Source organism: Bombina bombina, chromosome 5 (assembly GCF_027579735.1).
Source record: "Bombina bombina isolate aBomBom1 chromosome 5, aBomBom1.pri, whole genome shotgun sequence".
NCBI classification, from domain to species: domain Eukaryota; kingdom Metazoa; phylum Chordata; class Amphibia; order Anura; family Bombinatoridae; genus Bombina; species Bombina bombina.
The window spans coordinates 513,965,156-513,983,080 of NC_069503.1; the positions used below are offsets into that span (position 1 = coordinate 513,965,156).

Below are 17,925 nucleotides of genomic sequence, written 5' to 3' on the forward strand. Positions count from 1 at the left end.
ACTTTTCAACAAAGGATACAAAGAGAACAATCAACTTAGTTAACAGAAGTAAATTAGAACATTATTAAAAATTGCATGCTCTGTCTGAATCACAAAAGAAAAAGTTTGGTTTTTATCTCCCTTTAAGGAATACCCCTTGTGTGTCCAATTAGGGACTTGTGTAAATGAGCGTGTGCTTTGAGCTAGCCAATTACTGTATAGAATGTTTCAGGCTCAAGTAAATTTCACAATACTGAATAATGGCTGAAGCACCCCAGCCTCCAGCCTTTACAATAAAAGCAGGCAAAATAAATAATGAATGTACAGTATATTGCAATGTTTTTTTATTCACCATAATTAATCATTTTATGAGAATATTAAAGGTAGATGAAAACAAAATGTTTCTTTCATGATACAGAACGTACATTTTTAAAAAAAAGTTACTTATTAAATTGACTTCATTTGAGCAAGTGAGTAGGCTCAGGTGTGTGCTTGTGTCTGGAGCTCTGTATGGGAGCAGTTTTAAGGGTGATTAAATACAGTAATGTGATTTATATTGGCTGCAGCAAGCTACATTAACTACAATAGGAGACATCTCGCCACTAGCAGGTACTGCCCCTTTTTTAAGATATTTCCATCTGTGCAGTCTCTGTGGTGTAAAAAAAAAAACCTACGTCTGATCTGGCGAAGTTTAGATAGTCAGCCCCTCTGAATCATGAAAGTTTCATTTTAACTTTAGTGTCCCTTTAAACTAATGGAAAAGTTTACATTTTAAGAAACTACATTATGAATCTTTGTAACAAATCAACAGTACCTTCATTCATGACTTCTAATATTTAGATAATACTTCTATTACATAACCCCATCGGGCAAATAGTCTTTCTGACATTTCCATCTCTAATCAAACTGAGCCGTACCGCCCAGTACAGCTCTGGAGCAGTTTTTTTTTTAATTCCTTTATATAGTGCCTGTTTTGCAGAGGGCGACCTTATGGGGTTATGTAATAGAAGTACTACCTAAATAAAATGTTTGAGCGCATCTTGGTTTAGAAGTCATGTACAAAGATGTATTTAATGTTTCTTAAAGCTTCAATTTTACCATAACTTTAACAATGTTATCATTTGCTGCCATGCAGTGTTTCAGTCACATGCACACAAACTACTTAAAAGGACAGTATACAGCAATGTTAATTTAACTGCATAGACAATACTATAAAGAATAATATGCACACACTGATATAAAAATCCAGTATAAAACAGTTTGAAAACTTACTTAGAAGCTCCCAGTTTAGTTCTGTTAAATGGATTAGCTAGAACACCCATTGAAAGTGGGAACTATTCAGGCACTCCCCCCTCCCCCTTCCTCTGCATATGAAAAAATTCTTTACACAAACAGGAGCAAGCTGTAGTAGGTATACGTCAGTATTCTCATAAAACTTTGGGGCTTGGTTAGGAGTCTGAAAATCAGTGCAATGTTATTTAAAAATAAGCAAAACTATACATTTAAAAAAAGAAGCTGTATGGGCTGTATAAATAGATCACCTACAAAACATTTATGCAAAGGAAAATCTAGTGTATATTGACCCTTTATGTATGCTCTTCAACAACAAATACAATGGATGAAGCAAATTTGTGAATACAAAAATGCAGATTTTGAGATGTGGTCCTCCTTCCTTATCCTTTAAGTAACTAAAACTTAAAGGACCACGTAATGCAGTAGAATTGCATAATGAACAAATAGATAATCAAAAGACAACAATTTAACACTTAGGGGCTGATTTAACATGCTGCAAATGCAGCTGTTTCCGCAAAAAACATAAGTTAAGAAGCAGCGGTCGTAAGACCGCTGCTCCTTAACTCGTCCACCACGTCTGAGGTGGCAGACAGCAATCATCCTGATCAGATACGATCGGGATAATTGACACCCCCTGCTAGCGGCCGATTGGCCGCGAATGTGCAGAGGGCGGCATTGCACAAGCATTTCACAAGAAATTCTTATAGCTGTCGGGTGGACATGATGAGCTACAGCAGATCATGTCTGTCAGACATTTGTTAAATCTGCCCCCTACTCTGAATTTCAAATAAGCAGTAGGTTTTTTTCTAACAAATTAATTTTTTCTCCTATTTTCCAGCCCCATGTATCATGTGACAGATATCAGCCAATCACAGACTAGTATACGTATACCCCGTGAGCTTGTGCATATGCTCAGTAGGATCTTGTTTTCCAGATAGTGTGAATAAATTTGATATTAGAAGTAAATTGTAAAGTATCTTAAAACTGCATGCTATATCTGAATCATAAAAGTTTATTTTGAAGGGGGCGGGGCTAGCCAGCGCAGGTGATGGCTGCCTTTTGAAAGAGCTATGACACCCTTGCTGTGTGAGAATGCCATAGACATTAGTCGCCAAGCTCACTGAGTCTCTCACTAGACGGTTAAAACTTGCAATCGCCACTGACCCTTAAAAGGTGACCTAAAAAGCGAGTCTAGGTGAGATATATGCTCCTAACAAACACCAGGACGGTTTTATCACTTCAGTCACAAACTCCCTAATCAACAGAGCTAAATGTTCCTTTATTATAGCAGGAGACTTAAACACATTATTGAATCCTTCAATTGACTGCACCAACCCTGATACCAGAGCAAAAACCCCACATCTCCAAAATATTTGGCAAAACGTTAAATTGCTTGGTTTACATGATACAAAGAGATATATCCACCCTCAAAAAACTGATTTAAAATTTTCCTTCCACCCTAACCGTAGCTACTCCAGATTAGACTAGATACTAGTAGATCACTTAGTCCTCTCCTACATTAAACACTCAAGCATAAAACATACTTCCTGGTCAGACCATTCCTTAGTTATGGGTACTATTAGGTGGCTCTTAGTCCCTTTCAAAACCTTTCAATGAAAATTAAACAAGACTCTTTTTCTTGATAAACTCCAGATAAAACAATTTGCTAAACATATAAAATCATATTTCTCTATAAGTAAAACCCCAGATGTTGACGTACCCACCCTTTGGGAGGCACATAAATGCACCATAAGAGGTGAATTCATCAAAGCAAAAGCCCAGATAACTAAAAAAAAGAGGGAAGGATATATTACTCTAGCCAAAGAAATAGCAGAACTAGACTTTACACATAAAACACATCCTGATGATGCCAAAATACTTGAGCAACTTAAAGTCAAAAGAAACAAGATGAACACCATGTTGCAAATCAGATCCCAAAAGCAATTATTATTCCTCCAACAGACCTTTTACAGAGAAGGAAATAAATCAGCAAAATTATTAGCAAAAGCTTTAAAGAAACAACAGCAGGAAACATACATACATTACATATATTCTCCCCAAGGCAAACAAATGGAAGACACCAAAACCATAGCAGACACATTTAATTTTTTTTACCACAAATGATATGATCTATACCCACACAGAAATAACCAATCCCACCTACAAGTCTGCAAAAAATATTTAGATGCTATTCCTTTTCCCCAATTGTCCTCAGACCTTTGTGAGTCTCTAGATCAACCCATACAACCCTCATAAATCCTTGAGGCAATAAAACACCTCTACTACAAAACCTTCGCAAAACATCTTACTCCTCCACTAAACTCCCTATTTAACACTAGCTCTGAAAGCTTCCCTTTCCCAGACACAATGTTAAAAAGCAAATATCTCTGTCCTTGCAAAACCAGGTAAACCTCCCAACACCCCTGCTAACTTCATACCGATTTCCTTACTGAATGTGGACCTAAAACTATATGCCAAAATATTAGCCTCCCGACTGAACCAAATTCTCCCACAAATTATACATCAAGACCAAGTGGGCTTTGTTCCCCACAGAGAAGCAAAAGACAATACTGTCAAAATTTGTAATCTCCTTTAACACGTCATCCTAACTAAGACACCAGCTATATTTCTTCCTACCGATCCCGAAAAGGCATTCGACCAACTGGACTTTCCGTTACGCAACATTACAACATTTTAACTTCCTCTTACCATTCATTCAGAAACTCCTTGCCCTCTACTCTAACCCCACAGCGCAGGTTAAGGTTAACGGCAATCTGTCTGGGCCATTTGAAATCTGGAATGGTTCCCGACAAGGATGTCCACTTTCCCCACTCTAATTTCTATTCTCTCACTTGAACCTTTAGCAACTAAGATCAGATTAAATAACCAGATACATGAAATAGAGATAGGCCACCAAACCCAAAAGCTAGCAATCTTTGCTGATGACTTACTATTGAAGCTCACAAATCCCTAAGACTCTCTTCAACCCACACTTTCAGAGCTATTGCACTTTGAACAGGTTTCCAATTTTTCGGTGAACATGTCTAAATCGGAATATCTTCCCATCAACCTATCACAGCAATATTAGGATAATATCAAATCACAATGTCCCTTCAAATTACAAACAAAATATCTAAAATATCTTGGCACGTATATCACACCAGAAAAGGCAAATTTATGCAAATACAACTATGGAAACGTAATAACAGAATTTCAAACTCTTACCTCTTCCTGGCTCCCAAAAAACATTTCTTGGTTAGGAAGGATTCAAGCGGCCAAAATTATACTACTCCCCAAAGTCCTTTACATCTTACCCTGGTTTTCTTAACAAACAAATTATATCATCATCCTCCTTGACTAATGAAACGTTGACAAATTGGAGTTTTATCCACAAATCATTAAAAAAAAATCACTACCATTTACTCTCCTCTTACTACCCTATTACACAACCCCGAATTTCCTCCAGGTCTATCATATGCAAATACCTCATCCCCAGTGCTCCCCGACTCATTACCTATTTATCTGCTAACTTAAAATAGCAATATTAGGACCAAGCAACAACTAGATACACGAGATCACCCTTTCCTTTCGTCCTGGTTTAGGTTCCAACAACTTAGACACTTCATAGTCACATAAAGATCCAGAAAAGATCTTACCAGTCGCCCTACCTTGTTTGAACAAATGTGTATCTCTAAAAAGAATCTTGTATAAGTCTATTCTAATAAACTATTTCCCACACCCTCCCACTTACACAAGAGAATGGGGAAAAGAATTAAGAGTTTGGTCTCTTAGGTTAAAAAAATTAATGCATTCTGCACACTGGTCCCATGCGAACGAAACAAATATCAAAATAATGATGAGAAGGTATCTGACTCCTGCTAAAATAAAATACATATATAAAAAGACGATGGGAACTTGCTGCAAAGGTAGTCCACAGGAAGGTAATCTCATGCACATATGGTGGGACTGTGCTGCTATCAAAATATTTTGGTCCAACATATTTGATAACATTAATAGAGTCCTAAACTCCAAACTTTCTCCTAACCCACAAATGATCCTGCTCAATCATCCTACCCAACTCACATGTAAAATAAGAAAACACTTTTTTCAAATAATGCTTAACATCACCAATCAACTGATACGAAGATATTGGAAATACACCCAAATTCCTACTATTTCGGAATGGAGAGATGTGGTTGACAAGAACCTAATCCTAAAAAGATACTACTATCTTAAACTTGGACAGTTATCCTTTTATCATGACATGCAATTTATTTAGGAATCTTTTATATATAGTGATAGGGTTGCCCCCCGTCCCTTAAAATACAGAATTGTCTCGTATTTGAGTCTAAAATAGCGCATCCCATTTTGAATCAATACGGAAAGGGTTTTTTCCCGTATTTTCTACTGGTTGGCAGCCACCGTGGCCATGTTGGTAGGGGTCCGGAGGACCCAGTGACAAGCGGTGCAGAGGCGGTTGGCGTGGTGGGCGGGGTGGGGCTTGGTAGTGTCGGTGTGGTGGGAAGCAATTCAAGCAGAGATAGTAGAAGGGAGATGAGAGAGAGGATTTGCACCCGGTGTCTTGAGTGTGCTGGCGGGGGACCAGCACTATAATAATAAAATGAATTGCACACAACTGGTGAGTTAAAAAGCAGCTTAAATGATTTGGTACACAGAAGAATGTGACAATGAACCATTTTGCTTCCAGGACAACCAGCAGCTGATGTGCAGGGCTTATTTAGCAGCGAATGGGTTTAACTGTGGTAATTGTGGCTTTGCCTTTACCTTGCTATGTGTAGCTGTGGGTAGGATTGTTCCGGTACCAGTGTTTCTCTGTATAGTTGTTTACTTCTGGACATTAGTTGTCGGTATCCCGTGAAAGTGAAAGTAAAGTGTGTGATCTTGTGATCTAATGTTGTGACATGATGAGCGACATACAGCACAACATTGATTGTCTTTAAATAATACCTAAACAAAAAGCATGGAAGACTGCAGCAGCATTAAGCAAAAAAGGCAATGTAAAAAAGTATATCAAATAATTACTATTTTTCCAGTGTGTTTAGGTTTCTTGACTCTTTTTGCCCAATGCTTGCTAAGGAGTTTGCCAGCAACCAGATAGGGAATTGATTTGATGCAAATTAGTCTTGGCATGACAAACCTTTTTATTTGTTTTAGCAATTCACACCATATATAGTACGACTGCCAGAAATGAAATAAATGCAAGCTTATACTGTTCCCTGCAACAGTGCACATGCCTGGGAAAGTGTGACACAGGTCTGTTATATTTGCTACTTTGCATGATGTTGAGTATATATGTGTACCATAGCTTAGGAGCTAAGTAGATATTTGTGGTAGACAGATGCTTTAGGACAGTGCATGCCAAATCCCTGGGCTTCTCAATCCTTTATGGCTTATTCTTCATATACCTATATATATCATTGGCTTCCAAGTTTCCTTAAAATGTCCCTAAATTTGTCATTCCCTACAATTGTAATTAGAGATGCAATATAATGCAATAAAGGGACATTCTAGTTTAATGATAAATTACTCTAAATACTTAAAGGGCCAGTATACACCGATTTTCATTTAACTGCATGTAATAGACACTACTATAAAGAATAATATGCACAGATACTGAGCTAAAAATCCAGTATGAAACCTTTTAAAACTTAGCACTGTTAAAAAGGTTAGCTGGAACACCCACTGCAAGTGGTACTATAGCAAAAAACGCAACCCCCCCCCCCCCTTCTTCTGCATATGAAAAACATGTTTTAAGTTGTGATTTACCACCACTGGCACGTCAATGGGCCTGTGGTTATCGTGACCCCCGCTACGGCAGGCGTCCCTTATTTTTCTGTATTGAAGGTGGCAACCCTATATAGTGACAAGCAACCATAAAACTTTAGGAAAATATATGTCGAAATACCATAAACACACAAATTCTTAGATTCTCTGACCACTCAATTAATTAAGTCTTTGGTAGAGTACGTTAGTTTATTTAATTTTTATTTTTGCTATTTTCTCTGTTCTTTTTTTTATTTCTTTTTCATGTTTTGATTGTTTATTGGTTAGAGCAATCACCCTATAATGGCATACAGTTACGGTATGATATAAGCTATCCTACTACACATTAGATTGGTACTTCAGGAGACTGAAATTTTCAAACAGACGTTCATCAATATTAAAATGGCAATGTTCAAGTCTCTTTTAATTCCAAATAACCACCTTTTTTGGACATGCCAAGGACTAAGCTTTGATGTGAATAATATTTAAAGCAGTTGGCTGTGTAGGACTGTTTAAGAGACTCTGACCTTTCCAAAAGAAAAATTACACATTTGCTATGTACCAAAACTTTAATAAAAAGAATATTTTTTTAAAAAAGGGACGTAAAACCTCAATAATTTCTTTCACGATTCAGACTGAGCATGCAATTTGTAAACAACTTTCCAATGTACTTCTGTCATCAAATTTGCTTCATTCTCTTGATATCCTTTTGTTGAATTGCATACATTGGTAGGACCAGGAACAGCAATGCAGTACTGGGAGATAGCTGCTGTGGCAGCACTTAAATATCTCTTGTCAGTGGCTCGCAAAGTGTGTTCTGCTAGCTCCTAGTAGTGCATTCTTGCTCCTTCAACAAAATATATTAAGAGAATGAAGCAACTTTTATAATAGAAGTAAATTAGAAATTTGTTTAAAATTGTACTCTCTGTCTTAAACATAAAAGAAAAAAAAGTGTGTTTTCTTTTTGTTCCTTTGATTATTGTAAAAATGTTATCATATAATTGGCTAGATTATGAGTCTTGTGTTAAGCTTAAAAAGCAGCGTTGACGGGTCCCAACACTGCTTTTTAACGCCCGCTGGTATTACGAGTCCTGCAGGTACAGGTGTACCGCACACTTTTTTGGCCAGACTTGGAAATACTGCAAATCCGCTTACGTCAATTGCGTATCCTATTTTTTCAATGGGACTTGCATAGCAACGGTATTACGAGTCTGACAAAAAGTGAGCGGTACACCCTCTCCTGTCAAGACTGGTACCGCATTTAAAAGTCAGTAGTTAAGAGTTTTACACTACAACGCAGTAGCATAAAACTCTTAACTAAAGTGCTAAAAAGTACACTAACACCCATAAACTACCTAATAACCCCTAAACCGAGCCCCCCCCCCCACAGCAAACACTTTTTAACCCCTAATCTGCCGAACCGGACATCGCCGCCACTATAATAAATATATTAATCCCTAAACTGCCGCACTCACACCTCGCAAACACTAGTTACATTTTATTAACCTCTAATCTTCCGTCCCTAACATCGCCGACACCTACCTACATTTATTAACCCCTAATCTGCCGCCCCAACGTCGCCGCCACTATATTAAAGTTATTAACCACTAAATCTAAGTCTAACCCTAACCCCCCCAACTTAAATATAATTTAAATAAATATAAATAAAATAACTATCATTAACTAAATTATTCCTATTTAAAACTAAATACTTACCTATAAAATAAACCCTAAGCTAGCTACAATATAACTAATAGTTACATTGTATCTAGGTTAGGGTTTATTTTTATTTTACAGGCAAGTTTGTATTTATTTTAACTAGGTAGAATAGTTATTTAATAACTACCTAGCTAAAATAAATACAAAAGTACCTGTAAAATAAAACCTAACCTAAGTTACAATTACACCTAACACTACCACTATAATTAAATTAATTACCTAAATTAAATACAATTATCTAAAGTACAAAAAACCCCCACTAAATTACAGAAAATAATAAAAATATTAGATTTTTAAACTAATTACACCTAATCTAATCCCCCTAACAAAATAAAAAAAAAAGCCCTACCCTACACTAAATTACAAATAGCCCTTAAAGGGCCTTTTGCGGGGCATTGCCCCAAAGTAATCAGCTCTTTTACCTGTGAAAAAAATTACAATTCCCCCCTCAACATTTAAAACCCACCACCCACACAACCAACCCTAGTCTAAAACCCACCCAATCCCCCCTTAAAAAAACCTAACACTAACCCCTTGACGATCACCCTACCGGGAGACGTCTTCTTCCAACCGGGCAGAAGTGGTCCTCTAGATGTGCAGAAGTCTTCATCCAAGCCGGGCAGAAGTGGTCCTCCAGACGGGCAGAAATCTTCATCCATCCGGCGCGGAGCGGGTCCATCTTCAAGACATCCGATGCGGAGCATCCTCTTCTTTCCACGGCTACGACTGAATGAAGGTTCCTTTAAATTACGTCATCCAAGATGGTGTCCCTTCAATTCCAATTGGCTGATAGAATTAAGGTAGAAAAATCCTATTGGCTGATTGGATCAGCCAATAGGATTGAGCTTGCATTCTATTGGCTGATTGGAACAGCCAATAGAATGCCAGCTCAATCCTATTGGTAAATTTTAATGTTGGGGGGATTTTTATTTATTTTTTACAGGTAAAAGAGCTGATTACTTTGGGGAAATGCCCTGCAAAAGGCCCTTTTAAGGGCTATTTGTAATTTAGTGTAGGGTAGGGCTTTTTTTATTTTTGGGGGGGGGGTTTATTTTGTTAGGGGGATTAGGTTAGGTGTAATTAGTTTAAAAATCTTGTAATTTTTTTTATTATTTTCTGTGATTTAGTGTTTTTTGTTTGTACTTTAGATAATTTTATTTAATTTAGTTAATTTATTTAATTATAGTGTAGTGTTAGGTGTAATTGTAACATAGGTTAGGTTTTATTTTACAGGTACTTTTGTCTTTATTTTATCTAGGTAGTTATTAAATAGTTAATAACTATTTAGTAACTATTCTACCTAGTTAAAATAAATACAAACTTGCCTGTAAAATAAAAATAAAACCTAAGCTAGATACAATGTAACTAGTTGTTATATTGTAGCTAGCTTAGGGTTTATTTTAAAGGTAAGTATTTCGTTTTAAATAGGAATAATTTAGTTAATGATAGTTATTTTATTTATATTTATTTAAATTATATTTCATTTAGGGTTAGGGTTAGACTCAGGTTTAGGGGTTAATAACTTTAATATAGTGCCGGCGACGTTGGGGTGGCAGATTAGGGGTTAATAAGTATAGGTAGGTTGCGGCGACATTGGGGGTGGCAGATTAGGGGTTAATAAATATAATGTAGGTGTCGGCGATGTTGGGGGCAGCAGATTAGGGGTTCATAAGTATAATGTAGGTGGCGGCGTTGTCCGGAGCGGCAGATTAGGGGTTAATAAATATCATGTAGGTGTCGGCGATGTCGGGGGCGGCAGATTAGGGGTTAATAAGTGTAAGATTAGGGGTGTTTAGACTCAGGGTTCATGCTAAGGTGTAGACATAACTTTTGTTTCCCCATAGGAATCAATGGGGCTGCGTTAGGAGCTTTACGCTGCTTTTTTGCAGGTGTTAGGTTTTTTTTCAGACGGCTCTCCCCCATTGATTACTATGGGGAAATTGTGCACGAGCACGTTCAGCCAGCTCACCTCTAACGTAAGCAGCGCTGGTATTGAGGTGAGATGTGGAGCAAAATTTTGCTCTACGATCACTTTTTTGTGGTTAACGCCGGGTTTGGAAAAACCCGTAATACCAGCGCTGTCTGTAAGTGAGCGGTGAGCATAAACTGCTCGTTAGCACCGCACAGCCTCTAACGCAAAACTCAGAATCTAGCCGACTGTTAGTTAACCTAACAGACAGAAGATCCTTGTCCTGTGACTCCTTTTTATTAATCATAAACTCACAAGTTTCCAAATCTCTTTAATTCCTTTACAATTAATAAATACTTCCCACTGGCAAATTCCTGATTTGAAATTTATACAATACACATAGTTTTGAGAATTAGTGGTTAGCTGGAAATAAATTATACAAATGTTAGAGTGAGGCTTCTGTAGAGTACTTGGGTCTTGTGAAAAATGGTTATCTATTATCCACAAAGCATAAATCTATGTTTTCTGCCTGACTATTGGAATGCAGTGTGTATAAAAACATTCTGGCATATCAGTTTCAGAGGAAATCCAGTTGAAATTCTTGGCTCATTAGAAGCAGTTTACTGGTCCTTTTCATTTGGGAATTTTGTTCTGCTTGACACGCCAAATCATGTATAAATGTCTTCATAGTAGTGAACTGTTTACTATTGGAGTTAATCTTTGCATGTGTGTAAAGACTACTTAACTCAAGCATCAATCTTTAAAGGGACAGTCTAGTCAAAATTAAAATTTCATGATTCAGATAGGGCATGTCATTTTTAAACAACTTTCCAATTTATTTTTTATCATCAAAATTGCTTTGTTCTCTTTGTACTCTTTTTTGAAAGTTAAACCTAGGTAGACTCATTTGCTAATTTCTAAGCCCTTGATTGCCTCCTTTTATCTCAATGCATTGAGAGTTTTTCACAGCCAGTGGGCATAAGTTCATGTGTGCAATATAGATAACATAGTTCTCGTGCCCGTGGAGTTACTTATGAGAGGGCACTGATTGGCTAAAATAAGGTCTGTCAAAAGAACTGAAATAAGGGGGCAGTCTGCAGAGGCTTAGATACAAGGTAATCACAAAGGTAAAACGTGTATTAATATAACTGTGTTGGTTATGCAAAACTGGGAATGGGTAATAAAGGGATTATCTATCTTTTTAAACAATACACATTCTGGAGTAGACTGTCCCTTTAAAGTACCAGCTGACCTTATTTTTTATTTACCTATGCGTTTTCTAAGAATCAAACTTATCTCTTTCTCACCAAGGTGACATATTTTATTATGAGGTAATCTTGCAGTTTATGTATCTTTCTTTCTAATATAATTTTGAAAGATCTTGTATTTGTTAAGGAGGAATAGGAACAGTAGTTTTAGAAGCTGGTTCAATAAATGATGGTACATTTATATCCACAATTCATTTCAGTCACCAGGCAACTGCAGAGGTCCCTGTCTCACCAAAGCGGTAGAAAGATATTTGTCAATATTCTGTGTAACTTAGGACCTAGTTGTGAGACAAATATATTTTGGATATGTTTTATATACAGATGTTAAATTCAAAGGCAAAAGTGTACATTAAAGGGACATTAAACCCACATATTATTTTTTTTTTCATGATTCATATAGAGAACATCATTTTAAACAACTTTCTAATTTACTTCTATTATCTAATTTGCTTCATTCTCTTGATATTCTTTCCTGAAAAGCATATCTAGATATGCTCAGTATCTTCTGATAGGTGGCTGCACATAGATGCCTCATTTGATTGGCTCACCAATGTGCATGGATATTTATTTAACAAAGGATATCTAAAGATTGCAGCAAATTAGGTAATAGATGTAAATTGGAATGTTGCTTAAAATTGTATTCTCTATCTGAACCATGAAATCATTTGTTGTGGTTTAATGGCCCTTTAATGCCAGAGTTCTCAGTAAAATGAGATCTTAGTACAAGCTTGATGGGAATTCAGAATTGAAACTTTACACTGCCCCCCCCCCCCCAGACACTGCATGAATGCAGAAAGATTGCATATATTTACCAAATATTTTTTTTATTAAAAAGGACATACAAATAATTATATTTATATATGCCTTCAATTAAGCCCTGACAAAAGATCTGCACACAAAATAAATATGTAAAAAAAGTAAATTCATTTATTGCAGTCCAGGCACTTTTTAGTATTGTTTAACTTATCTCCTTTGCTGTTACCAGTTAGTTGCATATATGTAAAAATTTGTTCATATATCGGTCAAGTAATTATCCTGTAGCCTTTATAAAGGAATTACAAGTGACTGGTTATTGCTACCACAAGCTCACAGTAGCAATTAACACTTTGAAACTTCATTTTTGCCCCAAATGCCCCCCAAATAAAGGACATTATAGTTTTTTTTATTAAAGTTGGCAGGTGTGGGGTGTTAGAAAATAAAAAATGGTACTGCCTTTACATTACAGTCTATGTGTGTGTAAATATATATGTATATGAATATATATTTATGTGTTATGTGTATATACACATATTAACACATAAATATATATTTACAGTATGTAATCATATACATATATTTCTCTTGTTAAGTGTATCCAGTCCACGGATCATCCATTACTTATGGAATATATTCTCCTTCCCAACAGGAAGCTGCAAGAGTCCACCCACAGCAAAGCTGCTATATAGCTCCTCCCCTAACTGCCATATTCAGTCATTCTCTTGCAAGCCTCAACATAGATAGGAGGTCGTGAGAGTCTGTGGTGCTTTCTACTTAGTTTATTCTTCAATCAAAAGTTTGTTATTTTTAAATGGCACCGGAGTGTGCTGTTTATCTCAGGCAGTATTTGGAAGAAGAATCTGCCTGCGTTTTTCTATGATCTTAGCAGACGTAACTAAGATCCATTTGCTGTTCTCACACATTCTGAGGAGTGGGGTACTTCAGAGGGGGAATGGCGTGCAGGTTTTCCTGCAGATAAGGTATGTGCAGTAAAATATTTTTCTAGGAATGGAATTGACTAAGAAAATACTGCTGATACCGAAGTAATGTAAGTAAAGCCTTAAATGCAGCGATAGCGACTGGTATCAGGCTTATTAATAGAGACGTACAATCACAAAGAAGGCAGGATCCAGCTTTTGTATATAATAAAATCCAAATTTTATTCAGTATAATTTAAAACGCCAAACAGGCTATAGAAACAGCACAAACAAAGTAGGAGTGTGAGCGTGACACCAGGGCTTACATGTTTCGGCCAACAGCCGTAATCATAGCCATAGGTGCCATGCAGGTGAGTGCATACTTAAAAAGGTAGTAGTAAATTGTGATTGGACAAAATACAAATTAAAAAACGCCCACACTTCACAGGTAGAAAAGGGAGTTAACCCTTACTTCCCTAACTGTGGAACAACACGTGTAGATACATAGACAGGTTAATATGTGTACAGAGTTATGGTATAAAATTCAAGACATCATTAGTGCATGATATACATGTTGGAGAAAATAGATACAAATAAAGATGAAAATAAAAATGAAAATAAAAATAAAAATAAAAGTTCTGACCATACAAACCGACAGAATGCTATATAGATGTACAAGACTAAACATAAATAGAATGCTGCACTAGATGTACTATACTTCAAATTGTGGTGCAAAAATGTATAGAATATAAAATATTTAATATATTTAGCTTATAATGCTTGACACTTCTAATACACAATATTGTATAGTATAGTTAGCCCCTGCCTACCTAATCTTAGTATAGTGATAGAATGTGTACTATGTAGACAATGCACCTAAATTTATATAGTGGTGCTTGCGGCTAGGTGTAATACTATATAGACTTTATGAATAATGTATAACAGGATAAGAGGGAAGGGGGAGAAGAAAGAGAAGGATGTAATAAAGGATGAAAAGAGAATACATAATGTATAATTCAATAGTAATGAAAGTATGAAGGAACATATACTAGAATAGTAAAATGTAAGCAAATTACATTGTGTGAAAGTGTGTATAATAGTTAGATATATATAGATATATATATGCCCAAAAACGTACGAGGAGATACGATTTATATTGGAAAAACATAAGAGCAATGTATATATATTCATAACCTTAATGGGTAATACATAGACCATGGTATGTCCTGAGAGTAGATGATAGTTCTTAAAGAGTAGATGTATACATATGTACTACTCCATCTATAGGGCAACAGTGAAATAAGAGGTATACAAACCCATAATATAATAATATCAATAATTGCACAGAATGGTAGTTGGATGTAGGGTATAGTGTGTTATACTCTGTAGTATATGAGGCATGGTGTACATAACGGCAGGGCTTACTGATGTAACTATTCCCAAAAGTTGATCAAATCATATCTGGAGTTTAATCCTAATGGAAGTCTGGTTTTTAACGTATAGATCCAATATACTTCTCTTTTAGCAAGTATATTCTCTAAGTTGCCACCCCTTTTTGGGACTTTGGCTTGTTCTATTGCCAGCCATTTAAAAGAATTTAAGCTGCATCTATGTTTGGTGGCAAAATGTTGAACTAGAGGTGTGGTTGACGTACCTTTAGTGATTGTTGAAAAGTGTTCCCTGATACGTGAATTGATGTCCCTTGAGGTTAACCCCACATACTGGATGTTACATAAGGTGCATATAATAATATATATGACATCCGTACTTTGGCAGTTGAGACAAGTTTTGATAGGATATGTCTGACCAGTTGTAGTAGAAGTAAATTCTTTTGTGACCCAAGCAAAGTCACAGGGTTTACACTTTTTATGGCCACATTTAAACATACCTAAATGTTGTAACCATGAACTAGTGGGTTGTGATGTCTGTTTGAGTTCTGTTGGCGACAGGATGGACGCTAGTGTAGGGCTTTTTCTGTATGAGCACCTAACCCCTTGTTTTACGGTGTCAATCAGCTTATCATCAGCTGCCAGCAGAGGAAAATGTTTCTTAACTATATTACAAATCTGTGGGTATTGTGTACTATATGTTGTCACAAAGTGTACACCTTGAAAATCGCTATGTATTTGTTTGGATTTATCTTTCAAAAGTTGGTCTCTATCTAACTTGTCCACAGCTGATCTCGCTTGTTTGATATGTCTGCGTGTATATTTTCTTTCTTTAAGCCTCTTCTCAAGGCAATCAGCCTCCCGCACATAATCTACGGTATTGCTGCAGTTCCTCTTTAGCCTAGAAAATTGGCCCTTTGCAACAGCATATGATGTGTTTTTGGGGTGACAGCTGGAAGCGTGCAGGAGGGTATTGCCAGAGATGGGCTTACGATATACTTTAGAGGTAATGTGTCCGCTACTTTCTCCTGTAAGGCATAGATCTAAGTAACTGATAGACTTTGTGTCTGTGACATAGGTAAAATTTAAGTTTAGATCATTATTATTAATCATTTCCATGAAGGATACTATATCTGCAGGTGACCCTGACCAAATGAAAAGAAGGTCATCTATGTAGCGTTTAAAAAAACAAATATGTGATCTGTATGGGTTACTGTGGTCAAAGATGTTGTCTAGCTCCCATTTGCCAAGAAATAGATTTGCATAGGAGGGGGCGTATTTCGCCCCCATGGCCGTTCCACATCTCTGAACATAGTATCGCCCTTCAAAGGTGAAAAAATTGTGAGTCAAAAGAAATTCCAGGATTCTCAAAACATAGTCTTGAAAGGCAGGTGTGTATTCTGTATGTGTGATCAAAAAGTACCTAACTGCCTCAATGCCTTTATTATGTGGAATTCTGGAATATAATGAGACTACATCCACTGAAAGCCAGTGATAATTTTTTTGCCAATTTGTATCCCTTAGCAAATTGAGTACATGCTTTGAATCCCTGGTATATGAGGGTAGTTGGTTAACCAGAGGTTGTAAAATAGCATCAAGCCACTGGGACAATCTTTCAAATAAGGAATCAATACCACTGACTATTGGTCGGCCCTTTACATCAATTAATGATTTATGGACCTTAGGGAACATATGGAAGACTGGGATCCTAGGATATTTTACATAAAGATAGTCAGCTGTATTTTCATCCAAAAAACCATGTTCAATACCATCATCTAGGATACCACATAGGAGTTTCTTATACTCATTAGTTGGATTTCTGGGTAAGAGTGAGTAGTCTGAAGGATTACTTAGCTGTCTGAGAGCTTCTGATACATAATCCTTCCTATCAAGGACTACAATAGTACCGCCCTTATCTGATGGTCTAATCACTAGATTAGGTTGTTGTTGTAGTGACCTGAGTGCTTGAGATTGTCTTTTAGTCAGGTTATTTGTTGTACTGTCTATAGTCTCTTTTAGTTTCTGTAGGTCAGCCTCTACACGTGCGTGAAATGTCTCTATTATTGGCCCTCTGTTTTGTATTGGGTAGAAGGTAGATTTGTTTTTAAATGAAAAAGCCCTATTCAGTGTTCCAGATGCACTATTACTCTCTATGGCTAAATTTTGTAGAGATATAAGATCACAGACTTCGGAAAATGTGTTTATACCAGTACATGTTGTAGTGTGAACGCTAGTTGATTCAGAGTTGCTAATCTCATATGAAATGTCTGAAAAATGTTTCTTAAGTGTGATATTCCTTACAAATTTATTGATATCAATGAGTGTTTGGAAGATGTCGAAACTTGTAGTAGGTGCAAAACCTAAACCCAGAGAGAGTACATCAATTTGATCATTAGTCAGTATAGTTGAAGATAGGTTTACCACACTATTTATTTGTATTTGGTCTGTGTGCGGTTGCCCCGTACAGGGTATCTCTCTTGGCTGTTGTGTGGTGTCCCCCCTATACCCTGCAGAGGTGGACCCATTGGAAAAACCTGATTCAAAAGTAGCATATCCTGTGCCCCTGTGTTCCCAATGTATGCCCCCATTTGTTCATCTGGTCTATTGGTAGAGACATATTTGGACACAGTATTTCTATCTTTGGATCTTGCTGCCTGTGGTACCAGGTTTACAGATGTTGTGTTGGGTATACTGGGGGTATTAGAGGCATTAACAGCATTTAAAGAAACAATGGGGACAGTGGGTGCCTTTAGAATGCCCTGCTGAGTGTTAGACATAGTGTTTGTTTGTGTTACTCTATCTATCTCATTATCACCACCTGAGTTATTCTCGCCTCCTGAGTTATATTCGTCAGACGATCTGTCTGTATCACTATCAGAGAAGCTGACCTGTTTGCGGTGACCTCTACCGTG

At 36.7% G+C, this 17,925-nt stretch overlaps 1 protein-coding gene across 1 annotated transcript in view; it reads left to right on the forward strand.

Annotated features, from left to right (window-relative positions):
• The window catches only part of BBS9 (Bardet-Biedl syndrome 9), a 1,102,055-nt gene that overhangs the window by 636,410 nt on the left and 447,720 nt on the right, over positions 1-17,925 (forward strand). The gene's annotated exons all lie outside the window — the stretch shown is intronic.